Source organism: Acinonyx jubatus, chromosome A1 (assembly GCF_027475565.1).
Source record: "Acinonyx jubatus isolate Ajub_Pintada_27869175 chromosome A1, VMU_Ajub_asm_v1.0, whole genome shotgun sequence".
NCBI lineage: Eukaryota > Metazoa > Chordata > Mammalia > Carnivora > Felidae > Acinonyx > Acinonyx jubatus.
Window position 1 is genome coordinate 67388753 of NC_069380.1, and position 18554 is coordinate 67407306.

Below are 18554 nucleotides of genomic sequence, written 5' to 3' on the forward strand. Positions count from 1 at the left end.
GCACTAGGAATGCAAGTTAATGTCCTTTTTCTGTTTAGATTGCAAGTAACTCTCTCAAACTGGAGAGGGCCCAGGCCTGGGAGATGTGTGCTGGGGTGCTCGATACAAACTGGGTCCCTTCTTAGCTTAGCCCTCAGTTTCTTACTTTCCCTAAGTGGATGTCTCTTGACATGCAACTATCTATCTATTAAGTTTATTAATTTATTTTGAGAGAAAGAAAGAGAGAGAAAGCATGCAAGCAGGGGAGGAGCGGAGACAAGAAGAGAGAGAGAATCCCAAACAGGCTCCGTGCTGTCAGCGAAGGGCCCTATGGGGGCTCCATACCATGAACCATGAGATCATGACCTGAACCAAAATCAGGAGTCGGACGCTTAACCAGCTGAGCCACCCAGGTGCCCTTCATTGTACATTGAAAAATATAGTCTAAAATATCAACTAACCAGCTAAGTATACAGGATTAGCAACTCTATTTGGTTCCCCAGGGTAGCTTCATTTTAACTTGCAAAGCTTTCCAATAATAGTTATTTTTTGCTGCCGTTGTTACAGGGAAAACAAAGAAATAACAGTGACATATTTAGCAAAGGTCAAGATTTTCCCAACCAGCTAAATTTGTATTAGCGTTTTTTTGTTGTTGTTGTTTTGTTTTTTTGTCTTTAAGAAAATGACAGTCTCTGGAAATTAGTTAATGGAAGAAATTCTTTTTTGTGTTGGATATAGTTCTTCTGTAGCTTCCACCATTTATATCTTAAAAGAGAGACACATTTTTTTTTTAATTTAAACTGAGAGGAATAAATTTCTTTAGAATGCTGGAAAATTCTTGTGCTTATACGATTAGGAAATCTCATTTATGTGATGGATGATCACATAGATCACTTAGAAAAATTTTGGTTTCAGCCCAAAAAGAGCTGTACTTTCATTTACAATGGGGAAGGTAGTATTGTCTCGGTGAGTGAGACCTGTTGCTCTAAGTAATAATGGGCTTTCTCTCGGACCCAGAGCATAAATGGGATTTTTAAACACTGTGAAACAGAAACCCCACAAACATGGGTGACTCTGCTTAAATCTTAGGTCTAACCCTGATCCCAGTACTGGCTGTCTTGCCCCAAGGGTTCAGATATGTCTAAAGACTTCAAGGACCTTTGGTCAGTCATTTTCATCCTCCCATACTGACCAGTAAGGGTTTGGTTTTGTTTATTTATTGGTTTGTTGTGGTATCTATGAGGTCAGGCATTTAAATATCATTTGCTGTGTGTTCTAGAATAAACGTGTCCTCCCCTCAAATTCACATGAAATTCTACCCACTCGCACATTGGTATTAGGAGGTGGGGCCCGTGGGAGGTGATCGGCATTAGATAAGGTCATGAGGGTGGGTTTAAGACTCAGGAGACAGAGCTTGCTTCCTCTGTTCTCCTCCGTGTGAGGCACAGTGAGGGGTCAGTGATGTGCAACCCGGAAGGAAGAGGGTTCTCAGCAGACCCATGCAGGCACATTGACTTTGAGCCTCCAGAGCTGTGAGAAATTTCTATTGTTTATAAGCCCCCTTCTCTATGGTACTTCTGTTATGGTAGCCCAAACATATGAAGACATTGTCTTTTAATCCATCGTACTTATTAACGGTCGCATTTGCTCATGTTTGGCCAGCAGGAACTAATTCAGATCGTGTCTTTTGGTGCAAAGAGATATTCCAGACTCAGTTTGTGCATATTCTGGGCCAAGACCTAGGATAATATACTTCTCACAAGATCTCTGATTCCTTTCACTCTTTATGGATGACACTCTGGGCACTAATGGTGTCACGGCAGATGGGTTGCTCATTGTGTCTAATAATAATATAATTTTTCTTAAATAAAAAATAGAGCATAAATTTATAGTAATACTTGCCATTCAAATTCAGGCCTATAGAGTTTTCCTTTAACCTCCTTGCTCTGATACTTGTATCTTCTTTCAAGACTGCTGAAAAGCTCACTTAATTACTTGTTTGATATTGTTCATGACACATACAGAAAAATATCAGAAAACTTATATTAACATTTCTTCCAACAAAATAATTGCTAAATCTTAAGGGATTTTTCTAAAATCTTAAGGGATTTTTTTTACAGTGCTTTTTTCCTCAAGGTCTATCCCACTAGGGTCAATCAAGTGATTGTTTTTTTAAAGTCACTGAGAATAACTCTTTTCTGTATGGTTTTGTCTCCAAATAGATATGTAGTTAAGGTCATCCATTTAATTTTACTTTCAATTTTAAGTAATTACTTCTTAATTTATTTAAATGTGGTTGAAGTAATGTATATGGTTCCAAAGTAAAATCAATACTGGGTGTGTTCAAAGCACACTCATCTCTTGCTCCCCTTAAACCAGTCTGGACCTTGCATTCATTATGGTCTTTTCAAAAAGCAGATCCTGGGGCGCCTGGTGGCTCAGTCGGGTAAGTGTCCAACTTCAGCTCAGGTCACGATCTCGCAGTTTGTGGGTTGGAGGCCTGTGTTGGGCTGTGTGCTGACAGCTCAGAGCCTGGGGCCTGCTTCAGATTCTGTATCTCCCTCTCTCTCTGCCCCTTTCCCACTCGTGCTCTGTCTCTCTCTCAAAAATAAACATTAAAAAAAAAAAGATCCTGTCACCCCTGCTTCCCTCCCTTCCTGCTCAAAAACATTTACTCACTGCTCCAACCACTTTGCTATGGTCAGCTGAGCTCTGCAGTAGGGAGCCCTGCCTGGCCTACACCCCACCCCCACCCCCAGCCTCATTCTCCAGCCTTCCTTCTGATGCTCCAGCTAAAATGGAATTCACTCAGAGTCTTGGAAATCCCAAGCTCAGGAACACTTTTGAGTTTTTACCGATTTCCTTCTCTCAGTCTGAAACACTCCCTTTGCCCACATTCTGTGTGTGAGTCTGTCTAGATCCTACTCACCCTCTGGTGTTAGTTTATATTTTCTGCCCTCTCCAGCCTCTACCTGGATCAGAGTCCTCTTGACTGTGCCCATGGCATTCCACATATGCAACATCCCACACTCTGTTATAGAAGTGCTTGCCAATGTGTCTGCATCTTCCACTGAAATATAAGCTCTATTAGGAGAGGCATTTTGTCTGTTGGGTTCACCATTCTATCCCCAGAGCTGAAATATCTTTTTCACTTTAGGGTCTCCACTAATTCACATGGTTTCTTTGTGAGTAGCCAGATGCTTTTGCACAGTCTACATACTACACAATCGCACATGGCAGACCTGCCTGGCATAACGTATTTGCTCAATAAATATCTGGTGAATTAATTTTAATTATCTCTAGTTTCAATATTTGCTCATCAATAGCTTTATTGCTAATCCCCTTTTTCTTTAAAAACTTTCTCTTTACTGTCTTAGAACATTCTTGAATAATTAGTTTCTCTGAAGATGATTGAACTACCATATTTCCAAACAACAAACTCAGGCTTGCAATATAACTTCATTTGGGAAGGCACACAACTCACTCCTTCTCACCAAGATGTCTTCTCTGGCCTACCGAAAGAGGGCATGTGTCCTTTATTTGAAATTTGACTCTAACATCAGTTCGTTGAAGGAGTAAGTGGATAGTATAGGAGTGGACACAGCTGGAATCATGACTGTCTGTTCTGTAGACAGCAGACCCTGAACTTCATCTACTCCAAAGCTTAGAGGGATTTGGAAACATGAAGTTTACGATCACTACTATGCAATTCGATCCTCATTGTTCCTTTCATCAAAGCTCATCCTTGAGACTAACCCACTGTGTGGAATTCAGATTCACCTCCTTCCCCCTGAGACCCAAGTGTTCTGCCTCCCTCTGGGAGAAGACCTTCTGCACAGGCAGAGAACCTTTAAATAATCAAGGAAATAAGCCATTTGAGCACAAAGGCTTTTCCTTCCACAGTGTTGAAAGAATTGTGAAAATGCCACTTTTTTCATAATTAAGGCTCTTTAAAATACCAAGATATTTATTTTGAATGCTTTGTCCTTCCTTCCATCACAACAGAGCCCTGCACTGTAATGAGAGCATGGTGCCTGACACATACCACAGACTAAGAGCAGCTCTCTGCCAGCCCCTGGTTGGACCTGTTTTAGACCCTCTCTGGGAGACGCTTCAAATCTGGAGAGATTGCACTGGTGAAGTATTTCTGGAACTGTGTTTAGAAAACAAGAAGAAAGAATTTAAGTGTCACAGGAAGAGAATCTGGACTTAAATCTGTATCCTCTTCAAGGATTCTTTCCGAGGCTCTTTGTATTCCTTCCTGAAATATTTATATGAGCAAATATCTTGACTTACCATGAAGAAAGTCTGGGATACATAGTCAAACAAAATCGTCTCTAAAAGAAGATAAAAGCTCCCAATGGAAACTGGGGTGGCCAGCTGCCGTTCAACATTTAGATATGTTAACAGCAGTAAGTAAATATTAGTGAAAGCAGTTTCTTCATTGACTCCAAGAGCTGGGTAAATACATGGTCATGGAAATAATTCTCCAAAGAGCAGAGTTAAAAATTGGTGTTACAAAGACTGAGGACAACTCTTTCACGTGGTGCCTAAAGCAGGAACAAGCTTCTGAAGTTGTCCAGGAAATTCACTCTTCCTTTTATGCACTTAGCTTGTTGTTAAAAACAAATAAAAAAATGGCTTTATTAAAGTATAATCAACATACAATAAATTGCACATATTTAATGTATATAATTTGACGAGTTTCAACATATGTATATACCCATGAAACCGTCACCACAACCAAGGTAATAGATGTATCTAACACCTCTGAAGTTTCCTTCTATCTCTTTGTGGATTTTTTTCATAAGAATACTTAACACGAGAGCCACACTTCAAAATTTTTAAGTGCATAATACATAGTGATGACTTAGGTGCTATGCTGGACATCAGATCATTAGAACTATCCATCTTGCATAACTGAAACTTTAGAACAGTTGAACAACTCCTCATTTGCCCCTCTCCCCTGGCAAGGTGCCCCTTGTTCCTGGCACCTGATAACCACCATTCCAGTCTGTGCTTCGAGTTTGGTTAGTTTAGGTAGTTTATGTGAGTGGAATCATACAGTATGTGTCCTTCTGTGATTGGATTATTTCATTTAGCAAAATGTCCTCCAAGTTCATTCATGTTGTCACAAATGGCTGTATTTCCTTTATTTATTTAAAAAAAATTTTTTTAACATTTATTTATTATTGAGAGACAGAGTGTGAAAAGGGGAGGGGCAGAGAGAGAGGGAGACACAGAATCCAAAGCAGGCCCCAGGCTCCGAGCTGTCAGCACAGAGCCCGACGCGGGGCTTGAACTCACAAACTGCAAGATCATGACCTGAACCGAAGTCACATGCTTAACCAACTGAGCCACCCAGGCACCCCATATTTCCTTTATTTTTAAGGCTGACTAATATTCCACATTTTCCTTATCTATTAGTTTGTCAATGATCGCTTGGGCTGTTTCCATAACTTGCCTATTGTGGATAGTACTGTCATGGCATGGGAGTGAAGATATTATTCAGATATCACTTAGAGGCCCTGATTTACATTCTTTGGGGTGTATACTCAGGAGCGGGACTGTCAGATCATATGGTAGTTCCATTTTTAATTTATTGTTTTTAATTTTGTTGTTTTCCATAGTGGCTTAACCATTTTACGTTCCCAAAAAGAGTGTATAAGGGTTCCCTTTTCTCCACATCGTTATCAAAACTTGTATTTTTTTTTTAATAATAACCATCCTAACTGGTGTGGGGTGATATCTCATTGCAGTTTTGATTTGCGTTTCCTAGATAATGAGCATCTTTTCACTGGCCATCATTTGTCTTCTTTGGAAAAATGTCTGTTCAATCCTTTACCCATTTTTAAACTGGGTTACTTTTTTTTTTTTTTTTTTTTTTTTTTTTTTTTTTTTTTTGCTATTGACTTGTATGAGTTCCTTATATGTTTTGGATAATAAACCATCATGACCTATATGGTTTGTGGGTATTTTCTCTCATTCCAAAAGTTGGTGTTTCATTATGTTGATTGTTTCCATTGTTATACAAAGCTTTTCCGCTGGATTTTTTTTTGTCATTTTTGTGTTTGTTGCTTGTGTTTTTTGTCACCATATATAAGAAATCATTGCCATAACCAATATTTAAAGAGCTTTCCCCCTATATTTTCTCCTAAAATTTTCACATATTTGGATATTAGGTTTAAGTCTTCAATCCGTTTTGAGTTGAGTTTTGTGCATGGTGTAGAATAAAGACCCAATTTCATTCTTTTGCATTTAGATATGCAGCTTTTCCAGCACCATTTCTTAAAGACACTATCCTGCTCCGTTGTGTATTCTTAGCACCTTTGTCGAAGATCAGTTGGATTTATTTCTGGGTTTTCTATTATGTTCCATTACTCTTGTGTCTATTTTTAGGCCAGCACCATACCTTTCCTATTTCTGTAGCTTTGTAATATTATTTGAAATAATTTTCAGTAGCATCAATGAGACTAAAATGCTTAGGAATAAATTTAACCAGGGAGGTAGAAGATCGATACAGTGAGCACCATAAAACATTGATTAAAGAAATTGAAGACACAAATGAATGGAAAGATATCTCATACTAATGGGTTGGGAAAATGAATAATGTTGAAATGTCCATGCCACCCCCCCTCCCCCAATCTACAGAATGAATGCAATCCCTATGAAAATTCCTATAACATTTTTCAAAGAAAGAGAAAAAACAATCCTAAAATTCATGTGGAATCACAAAATACCCTGGATAGAGAAAGCAATTTTGGACAAGAAAAGCAAAGCTGTAGTCATCACACTTCCTGATTTTATTTTGTATCTTTGAATTGGAGAGCTGTATCCATTTACGTTCAAAGAAATTATTGTCAGGTAAAAAGTCACTATTACCCTTCTGTTATTTTTTTGTCTGATGTGTGGTTCTTTCGTCCTTCCCTCTTTTCCTTTCCTGACATCTTCCTTTGTGATTTGTTGATTTTTTTTTTAATGTAGTCTTATGCTTTGATTCCTTTCTCTTTTTCTTTTGTGTGTCTACAGTTGGTATTTTCTTTGTAGTTACCATGAAGCTTTCATTAAACATCTCATAGTTACAACTGTTTATTTTAAGCTGATAACTGAACTTCAATCGCATACAAAGTCTCCCCATGTTTACCCCTCCCCCTTTAACCCTTTATGTTATTGATGTCATACTTACATCTTTTTTTTAATTGAAGTATAATTGAAACATAATATCATATTCATCTCAGGCATACAACAGAGTGATTCAACAGGCATGTACCACAAATGTAGCCGCCATCCGTTACCATGCAACACTGTTACAATACTGTTGACCATATTCCCTATGCTTTCCCTTTATCCCCCATACTTAACATGTTTTATGCTATACATCCACCGGCAAATTTCTGTAGTTGTAGCTCTTCTTAATTTTTTTTTTATCTTTTAACTTATGTATTAGGGTTAAAAGTGGTTTAACTGTCCCCATTATAGTTTTGTATGGATCGTTATATTTGCCTTTACCAGTGAGGGTGATCTAAAGAGGAAACTGAGTGGCTCGGTCAGTTAAGTGTCCGACTCTTGATTTCAGCTCAGGTCATGGTATCATGGTTTTCAGGATTACGCCCCGCGCTGGGCTCTGTGCTGGCAGCATGGAGCCTGCTTGGGATTCTCTTTCTTTCTGCCCCTCCCCTGCTCTCATTCTCTCTCTCTCTCTCTCTCTCTCTCTCTCTCTCTCTCTCAAAATAAATAAATAAACATTTTTTAGGAAATAAAGAGGAAATTGAAACAAAGACGGCCAAAAAAAAAGAAAGAAAGAAAGTAAAGAAAAAGAAAAGTGAAAACTGATAACCATGTAAGTAAAATGCAAATCAAACATAAAAGAACTATAGAAGCAATAGCAGGTGTCAAGAATGTTGAGTCTGCCTCCTTTTGAGAGAGTCTGGATGTGCAGCAGAAGGAACTTATTGGAAGTGAACTCATCAACATAAATGAAGAAAGTGGTTGCAATAAAAGAAATAAATAAATAAAGATGTCCCAGAGGAAGCAAAGCTGGCAAAGAAAACCTTCACATGAAAGGAATTCTCAGAGGTGTTTCATGACATTGAAGGCCCAGAGAACACAACGTCGAGAGCTGATCCAAGTTTAGAAAGGAGTACAACAATTCAACAAGGCATAGAAAAGATGCTTGCTCCGTGTCCTAAGTTCTACAATCAGAAGAAAGTGAGCACACTTCAAACTACTCTTGATACTTTTTTTTTTTTTTTTACAAAGAAAACACTTTCATTCTCAGTGCTTCTAATGTTTTACAACAGACATAAGGGAGTTTTTAATGTCTCAATATAAAATTTTAAAGGCCAAGGAACACTCGTGATTTTTCCTATTGATTATTCAAACCACTTTGCGTGGTTTCAGTTTGCATCTGCAGTGAGGGCTACCTGTATTCAAAGGAATTTCAAAAGCTAGTGGGTGAATAGTAAGTGTGCTTCAACCGTAAAACCCAAACTTAGCTGATGCAGAATGTTGGACATCTTTTTTCGATATATGTCGGAGAAAAGGCTTTAAGTTTCTTTAATCGGCTCCCAAGTCCCATGGGGAAAAAGCTGATGGCAGGAGAATAAGAAAGCTCAAGAAGAGGATGAGCTTTGGAGAACCAAGAACTTGAACTAAATATTGGCTTTTTGGCTCATCTAGTCTACAGTCTGCAGTGTCCATTCGATAGCTGAGACTTTTGCCTCATCGGTAAAACGAAGATGGTAAAACCAACATTACAAGACAGTTCTGCATATAAAAAAAATACGTATGTGTGTATACACATACGAAGAACTATTGTGCATAGTGTTTAGCAGATACTAGAAACCCATAAACTGTTGCCTTGTTTTCTCTTTTCTTCAAAAAGAATCAAAACATAAATTATGAAAGTAAAACTCCAGTGGGGATGGTGGAGCCCCTTCCTCACCCAATAAGGAAGGAAGCTACCATTTACTTTTTTTAACGTTTATTTATTTATTTATTTATTTATTTTGAGACAGAGAGAGACAGAGCATGAACGGAGGAGGGTCAGAGAGAGGGAGACACAGAATCTGAAACAGGCTCCAGGCTCTGAGCTGTCAGCACAGAGCCCGACACGGGGCTCGAACTCACGGACCACGAGATCATGACCTGAGCCGAAGTCGGCCGCTCAACCGACTGAGCCACCCAGGCGCCCCAGGAAGCTACCATTTATTATGGGCTTCGTCAACGTCAGGGACTTTGACAGAAATCGTGGTCAGCACGACAGCATGACATAGTGTGACAGAGAACACTCCCCAAGGCAGCCTGCTGCTTTCGATGACTCTGAACTTCCACATACGAACATTGCCAGCTCTGGGTGATTAAGGTTAGTCAGTAGCTAGGATAACCTATAGGGCATCTTGGATTTTCTCATGAAAACTATAAATATCCCAGGGGAAAAAAAATGTTTTAACTCTACAGTTCTTTTCACATCTAATTATTTTCCTGATTCCACATTCATAGAAAATGTACCTTAGTGGGGCACCTGGGAGGCTCAGTCGGTTAAGTGTCCCACTTCAGCTTGGGTCACGATCTCACGGTTTGTGGGTTCGAGCCCTACGTCGGTCTCTGTGGTGATGACTCAGAGCCTGGAGCCTGCTTCCGATTCTGTGTCTTCCTCTCTGTCTGCCCCTCCCCCCACTCAAGCTCTGTCTCTCTGTCTCTCTCTCTCAAAAATAAATAAACATTTAAAAATTAAAAAAAAAGAATATGTACCTTAGCCTCTCTGCTTCTCATTTTGTTTGAATAGACTACAAAGAGAATCAAATTTTAATAACTAGTATTATTATGTGTTTACATATAATGAGACTATCTCTGTGTGTGCACAGATGGCCTAGAATAACTAAACATTATTACAACCAGTTCTTGTAAACGTGGAGCGTCTCTACTAATTTCATTGATCTTTATCAATAAAATATTGTTACTCTAATATTCATTTTTATAAGAAACTTTTATGCGACACTAGAAATCCGCTAGAATCATAAATTGTTCATGTTTTTGTTTTTGTTTTGTTTTTTTCCAGAGGACAGTGGGTAGAAAGGTTTGGATGGTGAGAACACTTCCTCCTGGAGGTTGAATAAGCAGATTTGGGTAGATAGATTGCCGGGATCTTCGAGAGTTGAGTGGATGGAGAGTCGGCTTTGGAAAGAGACGAGGCCCTGCTTGTCTTCCCCTCATCTATCTACTCCTCCACGTTGTTCCTCTAACTCTCCTGAGTTAACAGTCTGTGTGCCTCATGTATCATGTCCTTATTTGTCTCTGTACCTCAAAGCACGGTAGTAGTCCAAGCAAAAGATATGGCAGGCTGGACCACGGTCACAGCAGGGCAGATGGAGAGTATGTTAGTAGAGAAGTTAAAGATCCAGGGGAGCAGATCCTGGTGCCTGGTGTTCCCCATGTGCATGGTTTCCACCATGACAAGAAAGACCCTTTGCTATCTGCCCCTACATCCATCTGACTATCACCGCCTCCCACCGCCAGAGGAACTGTGAACTTCAGGCCCCTCCGTGCCCTGCAGACTGCTGCTTGTTCTACGTTCACCTCCACGTGGCTCTTCTGGCCTGACCCGACTTCCTCCCCCAACTTGCCTCCTTCATTTCCCACAGCAAATGGTGCCATGCATGACCTTTCCTATAATAGGATGAAGCATTTTTGCCCAGTTGTCCAAAATGCTCTGGCATATATCTCAGCTATGATATAACTGGGTAAAAAGAAGAGTATTGTTTTGCTGTTGGCACCAGAGTTCTGGTTAGGGAAGGAACCATTTTTGTTTAGGAAAACACACTGAAAAGCTACAGCTAACAGAAAACAAGGCCTTGAGAGAAAGCAGGAACAACACAGAGACAGATTAAAAACCTGAGACCCACAAAAAGCAGTATGGAGCTGGGAGAGAAGAGAAGGGGGAGAGATGGGGGGATGGGCAGAAGAGATCCAGAGAATGTGGCAGAAAACATATGTCACCAGACGAAGCAGAGACTTTTACAAAAAGAAGGATCTAATGTTCAATTTAAATTCATCTACCATGTGGTCAGGAGATGCAGTGCCCCCATGCTGTTACTCCTACCTACGTCCAGTGAAAGTTTCCTTTCTGTGACTTCATCAGGTGAGTGGAACTTTTGGTGTGTGAAGGAGACAGATGTGACCCATCATGTGACCAAGACGGAGAGAAAAGCACAGAGATCAAAGAGAAAAAAGAACTCCGAAGAAACTAGGTCACCAGAGTTAGCAAGGAAATTTAGAAAAAGAAATAGAAATAGAAATACCATCCTTCCCCCATTCTACGTCCCTGTCTGAACAATGTACCCCACATGAACCATATACCGAGTTATTTCCCCACCTGCAAAATCAGAGGGAGAAACTAGGTGGTCCCTCAGGGCCCCTCCAGCTTTAATATTCTGTGAGTCTCAACCTTCCACTGAGCTTGGGAAAACTAATAGAAGTTATGTCCTATTGTAGAAAAATGTTTGGTGCTCCGAATTAACTTGATTAGGCACTGGAGATGACAAAATAATGACAGTCGTTTAACACCTAGGTGAGGGGGAAAAAAACAAATTAAGAGAAGTATTCTCATGGCACCAAACAATGGCTTGTTCAGATCCTTCTGGCAGCAATGTAGCGTCTGTTCTAAAAATTACAACGTGTTTTGAAATTACTGCTTGAGTGCATACACAATGTATGTCATGTATTTATGTAATTATGTTATTAAAATTTTTAAAAAGTCTCCAGTATGTGTGGATGCAAATGTGCCCACATCAACAAAAGTATCAATGTCCCATTCTGTCCAACCCTGGCAACTTAAAGATGTTTAACATGGGCTGTCAAGTAGCCATTGATGCTGAGGCCTTAGTCCAATCGATGGATTACAGTGCAATTATTTGGAAGGAAAATATTAAATTGTTTTTGTTTATCTTCCAGAGGCAATTATCTGATTGCGTTTAAGCAGCAACAGTCCCAAAGAGCCACTGCACGGAAGAACGAGCTTGGGTTTGTTGGTCCACCCTACTTAAGTGCTGACAAGTCGGCCTGTTTTGCAATGGAGATACCAAAGCAAGGAGAGAGAAGACACTGTTGCAATTTCTCAACCAAGCAGATATCGATGTGATGAAGTCAATTTGCCATTAGTCATATTTTAACTGGCTGCACACAGAACCTGTGGGGTCCGGTGCAGAGTTCCTTAGGAGCCATTTATAAAATGTTTAGCACCATCAGCCGAAGTGAAGCCCATAGAATCTGAAAACAGCCTGAGTTCTAGTGCTGACTCCAACACTTGCTGGTTATATGATATTAGTTGCTTCTATCTGTCCTTCAGTTTTTTATTGTGTAAAACCAATCTATATGTAATAGCTCCTAACTCTTGAGTTTGTCGTTAGGATTGAATGAATTAATACAGATGAAATATGTAGATCCGTGCCTAGCACACAGCAAGCACTATATAAATGTAAGCTGTGGTTCTGGTTACAAGATTTTGTCATGAGGAGAGATTTAGAAAGAACATTATTTAGGAAAGAGATAAGCAGGTGTTCTCGGTGATCTATTGGGCTAAAAATTAAGGATTTAAAGACAATATGATGTAATGGTATGGTGCATACGAGGCACCCGGGAAACTAGAAGGGAGCTACTATGTATTTCTTGTCTACTTTATTCTGGACCCTGGGCTATGCACATTAACCTCTGGCAACTTATGCAAGCTTTCTAACATCCCTAGAACTAGTTATTATTGTCTCCACCTTACGGATGAAAGCATGGAGGACTCACCTCTTAGTAAATGGGCAGTCACGACCAGACTCAGGGCTATAGACTCTACCATTGTGGTTTTGGCACTGGAGCATGGCAGGTCCTTTGATGGCGTGGAGGTTGGGACTGCTGAGGCCAGGTGTGTGAAGCACAAGTCTTTAGACTCTGTTCTCAGGACCACTCTACACTCATGAAAAAAGTGATGAGGACCTCAAAGAGATTTGGTTAATGTGGATTATATCTATCAATGTGATATTAGATATCAAAGCAAAAAAAAAGTGTTAGGGGCACATGGGTGGCTCGTTCAGTTAAGCATCTGACTCTTGATTTCTTTCAGGTCATGATCCCACTGTTCATGGGATTGAGCCCCATGTCAGACTCTGTGCTGACAGTGCAGGGCCTGCTTGTGACTCTCTCTCCCCTCTCTTTCTGCTCCTCCCCTGCTGTGTGCATGCTCTCTCTCTCTGTCTCTCTCAAAATAAATAAACTTTAAAATTTTTAAGAATAAGTTTTAAATTTATTTATTAACTTAAAATGACAATAAACCTATCATGTATTAACATAAATAATGCATATTTCTGAAAGATAACTGTATTTACCAAAGCAAAAGATATTTGTGAAAAGAGTGGCATTGTTTTATGGTTTTTCAAACCTACTAATGTCTAAAATATTAGCTGAAAGAAATGATTAGAAAAGTTCAGGCAGATGCTCAGATAAACTTGGTAAGCAAAATGCCTGAGATCATATGATTGGACTAAATATAAAACCTATATTTTAAAGTCTTCTACTTTGGTGGGAGTAAGTACAGGAATAGGCCAACTAAACCCATAAAAACCGTGCCTCATGGGCACTTCCTCAATCTTTTCTGGTCGAGGAATTCCCTTAGGTTTGATCAAAGTCATAGAATTTTAAATTAAGCTCTACTTAAAAATGACTGATGGGAGGGAAACATACCTTCAGAGAAAGCCCCAATGCTGTGTGATACCAGTCTTATGAAAGTTTCTAAACTGCTGGGCGAGAGCAAATTTTATAGTCATGAGTATGTGGAAAGGCCTGGAAAATGAAGAGGGAGACGTGGGAATAAGGTAGTGGAGGGACTAAGATGCCGAGTGGATGACACCGGTGTCTGAACTTGCCTTCCGATTGCCCCAAACCATTCCTTCCAGGCGACTAGGAATATAAACATTTTTGGCACATTCTATCTAACATGAAGAACATTGTTGAGATCTGCTTCTTTAGAGTTTATTATTTGAGATACCACTGTACATTTCGAGATACAAAATCGAGATGAGACTGTGTGCAAATAATAGCATTCGTTCTTCTTAACTTGTGCAGGGATCTGTCAACTGGTACAGGACACTTGAACTTACAGATTACTACCTTTCATTCACACGACGAGGGCTAATAGACAATAAAGTAATATACAATACCATAATACCTTGGATTGTGAGGAACTTGTTCTGTGAGTGTTCCCCAAAACAAGCCAACGTTTCTAATAAATTTTAACTTGATAAACAAAGGATGTCTTGCAAAGCGAATAGTACGTGATCACAACGGAGCCAACGGTTCTTGAAATTCACTTTGATATACAAGTGCTTTGGATTACAAGCATGTTTCTGGAACGAGTTATGCTCACAAACCAAAGTTTTGCCATAACATCATATGATAACAGACAATATTTATTTATTAGAGAGCAGTTTGGCCAGCAGTTAAAATCATAGGCCCTGAGACAGATCCCTTGAGTTCAATTCCATTTCCGCTGTTTATTACTCCCGTGACCTTGGGTGAGTTCCCTAATCTCTCTGCGCTTCAGTTCCATCTATAAATGGGAATAATAATAGTAATTTCTAATTTATAGGGTCGTTGTGAGGATTTGATGAGTTAGTATACGCAAAGCGCTTACAACCAAGCACTCTGAAGAATTTGCTGTCATCGTCATAATCGATACCACCATCATTATTCTGTAGTCTAATGGTTCTTCTTAATTCTGATTTGAAGTGTCTCCTCTATAGTACACGCCAAGCCAAGCACACAGTAAAAATTTAAGCAAACAGACTGCCTTTACAGGAGAAAACGTAATCCTCAAAATTTCTGCTCACTTGAGATGCTTCTGACACCCAAGGGAATTTTAGATGAGGTTCCACTGAATTCTTTGGTCTGGAAACCGTACCTGTCACTAAAAGATGAGAGTCTCTTCCAAAAGCTCCTCAGCTCTTCTTCCATGTTTCCATCCCGGAAGACAAAAGATAACAGCAGTCTCCATGTTGAAATATTACCAACATATGCTCTGTTATAGTGTGTTATCTCCTTTGTTGCATTTTTCATTCCCCCTTTTTTCTCTTCTGCCACAAGCTCCGTGGAACCAAGTAACCCACAGCATAATTTTTTATATTTCTTGGCAACTTCTCCTTTGACTTCCATTTTCTTGCAAGTTTAAAACAAATGATTATCTGTTGGGATCAACAAAATTTCCCTCAGCATCTCGTCTCCAGGTATGTCCTCATCTTCCTTATGCATCAATACTTATTAAGAGTTCACTTGTAGCTCAACTGATTTCAGCAACGTGGAGATATTTGGTGATTCGGCAGAGGCAGAAGGAATGTGGTTGGCAAATGAAGTCATAGCATGACTTAGCAATTCATTTTTATCGCAAAGCAGGATTCCAAAGCTGATATGCATTTCTTACATTCCGGAGAGAGACCCATAGACCCAAGATAAACACCACCACCACCACCAACAACAACAACACAAAGGCCATAAACCAACCAGATGAAGGATTAGCCAGCTAAATGATCATGACTTTATTTCCCAGTGAGTTCAAGGCACAGATTCCTAAAACAGATGATCCTACTCTCTCCCAAACAAAATCTCCATTCATTAGACCCCATCTCTTATGGGTCAGGGGTCCCTTGGAAGCTTCTAAGCACAGTGAGTTAAGAAAGTATTGGCTTTGTAAGCCAATAGTGCTGTGATGCTTAATAGCCACTACAGTACTTTTCTTTTGAAAGACCTTTCTGGATGAAAACCACCGATATCTGTGGGCTAATCTAAATTGTAAGGTAAGTTAGAAATTGTTAGTTGTTTCACATCAGTAGGAAAAGGTGCCCATTTACTAATTTTGTCTATTTAGTTCACGTTCCAAAAGGAGGATCTTATTTTATAGAAAGAGACTGTATTTTTAAAATGCATCCTCACTTTGCCTTTCCCAGCTGCATTTGGCTGAGATCGCATTTTAAGCCTTTCATTTTGTCCAATATTGAGGGTTTTCTCGGAGGCACTTTTATTTCTAATAAGCTTTTCTCTGCCCTCTAGTGGATGTTTTGTTTCTGGTGTTTGAGGCAAGGCAATGTGCAATTAGGGAGCAAAATTTCGCCTGTGGGGAATAAAGGAGAAACTGCTGTGCACTCATTGTAGGATTTGAAGTGGTTTCTGGAGCACCTTCAGAGAACGGGAGATTCTTGAATTCTAGGCTTCACCTCACCTTCCACAAAGACAGGTTGCAAACTTCCAATTTATCTTTCCAACCTCTTTTCCTGTGCTCCCCAACACAGGGCTGTGTGAAATTCTGCCTCACTTAGACTACATTTGATAGTTTATTATAAGAACTGGTTATTTCAGTCTGAAAGTTGACAGAGAAGAGCCTATTTCTGTCCTTAAATTCTGGATCCTGGAGAAGAAGCTTTAAAATTCACTCCTCTGAGAAATGGAAAATGAATTGTGTCCCTTTCTAAGGCCACCGAGGACAGCTACGTGGCATTTTGTGGGGCCTTCTTGTTTTCTGGTCCAGTCCACGTGGTTGGAATCACGCTATTCTCAGACTCCAGCTTTCAAAAAGCCAAGGTGATTTGAAAAATACGTTCTGAGATGTAACAGCTGCAGCCCTGTGGTCAGAGGCAGATTTATTTTACTAGAGCCTCCGGGCCCTCATTGCGCCTTCTGTAAATTTCGATCTCTGGTAATTATTGGAAATGACACCAACTCTTCTTAATTAACCCCTCTGACATAAACAGAAGGTGTTCTTCCTCCGTGAATTTCCTGCAGAGGGCTGCGCGTTGGGATGGAGAAGATTCCATGGCTCGGCTTTCTCATCCCCCATTCGCCAGTACTGAGACTAAAATGACGAGGTGGATTTGTTCGGGCTGGAATTTCTCATCAGTCTGAGAAGAAATGCCATCCGCCGCTGATCCAGGGGTGGAAGAAAGGGCCAGTTCTAAACAGGGAGGCAGTACGGGACGTCACAAACGTGTCCAGGGCAACCGAGGTGTGGCCGTTCTCTTTTCCATAGTTCTTACACCATATTTTCCAAAGAGTGCTGTTTTAAATGTTTGTACTGTGAGATAGATCTCACACACACACACACACACACACACACACACACAGTTTACTATTGGATAATGAGAAAACAAGAACCCTGGCACCCACTACCCTTACGAGGCAATGTCAGTCTGTTTGATAAATCAGTGTGTAAATGTTTGTCCCTAACAGCACCGTAAGAGGATTCACTTCTCTCCATCTCCTCACTGATACTTCGCTTTGCCCAACCTTTAAACACCCAACCTGACGGGTGCGAGAGGGCAGCTCTTTGCACTTCCATTTTGCATTTCCCTAAATTCCAATGAGTGGAAACAGCTTTCCACATACCTGGTGGCCTTTCGTGCTACTTCCAGGAAGTCGCTACCTACGTGGTTTTACTTACTGTTTCTACCGAATTATCTTTTTTATTCACTTGGAAGAGTTTTGCGCATATTCTGGGTATGTAGGGCCAGCTGTTTCTACAGCAAATATCTTCAGAGACAGCCTCGAAAGACAGTTGAGGCTTGTCGTTTTGCTCTCTTCATGGTGTATTTGGATGAATAGAAGCTCTTAATTTTTTACATAGTTGAATTTATCAATATATTTACGGTTTGTAACTTTTCGTGGCTTGTGTAAAAATCCTTTCCTTTTCGGGTATTTAAAGACAGGCTCCTTTACCTTCGAAAGTGTTACCGTATTATCTTTGATACTTGTCGCAAAGAAAGCTCCCCCTAACTCATACCCCTCCCCCCTTCCCGAGGGTAGCTACCGTGGGAAAGCGTCTGCTCAGTCGGCTATTAGTTGACCCACCTTTGCACGGAGATGGGGCCACATGACCCACTCTTGACGACGGAATATGTGTAGAAGTGATATGGCACTGTTGCAAGAAGTGCATGCCTTCTCTCTTTCCTTATCCACTCAGATGCAGGGACTCTGGGATCCTGGGACTTGGTGAGGCCACAGATAGAAGGCACAGAAACGCTTGAATGCCTGCACGTAGGTAAATAGCCTGCCAGCCAGGAACACCTATGTTGGGCAGTCACTTGTGCAAGAAAAGGACCTCTGTTGCGTGAATCACTATATTTGGGGACTATTTTGTTTCATCAGCTAACATTTATTACCCTAACCAGTATGGAAATTGCTATCTTGAAGTGGGAATCCCCCCCCCCCCGCCCCTTAATAAACTGTAAAATTTGTAGCATTGAGGTAATAGGTGGGTGGCAGGCAGCAAGGAAAACGATAAAACCAGACTGAAATACGGAGAGCTCTATTCCCTGGTAGCATAAAACGTGGCCTGCTGTAATCTCGAAAGCGTATCTGATGCCTAGTAAATGTGTGGATTTGCAAGCAGTAATTGGAAGGAGCTAGAAATGTTGGTGTGTTGGTTTCTTCTTATAGTGAAGTGCAAAAAACAAAAAGGTGAGTCCCCACAAGAAGTGGCTGGCTCAAAGGCAGAGATGAACGGGAATGGAGAGAGTCCAGGAACTTGCACGTTTGAGGATTGGCAAAAC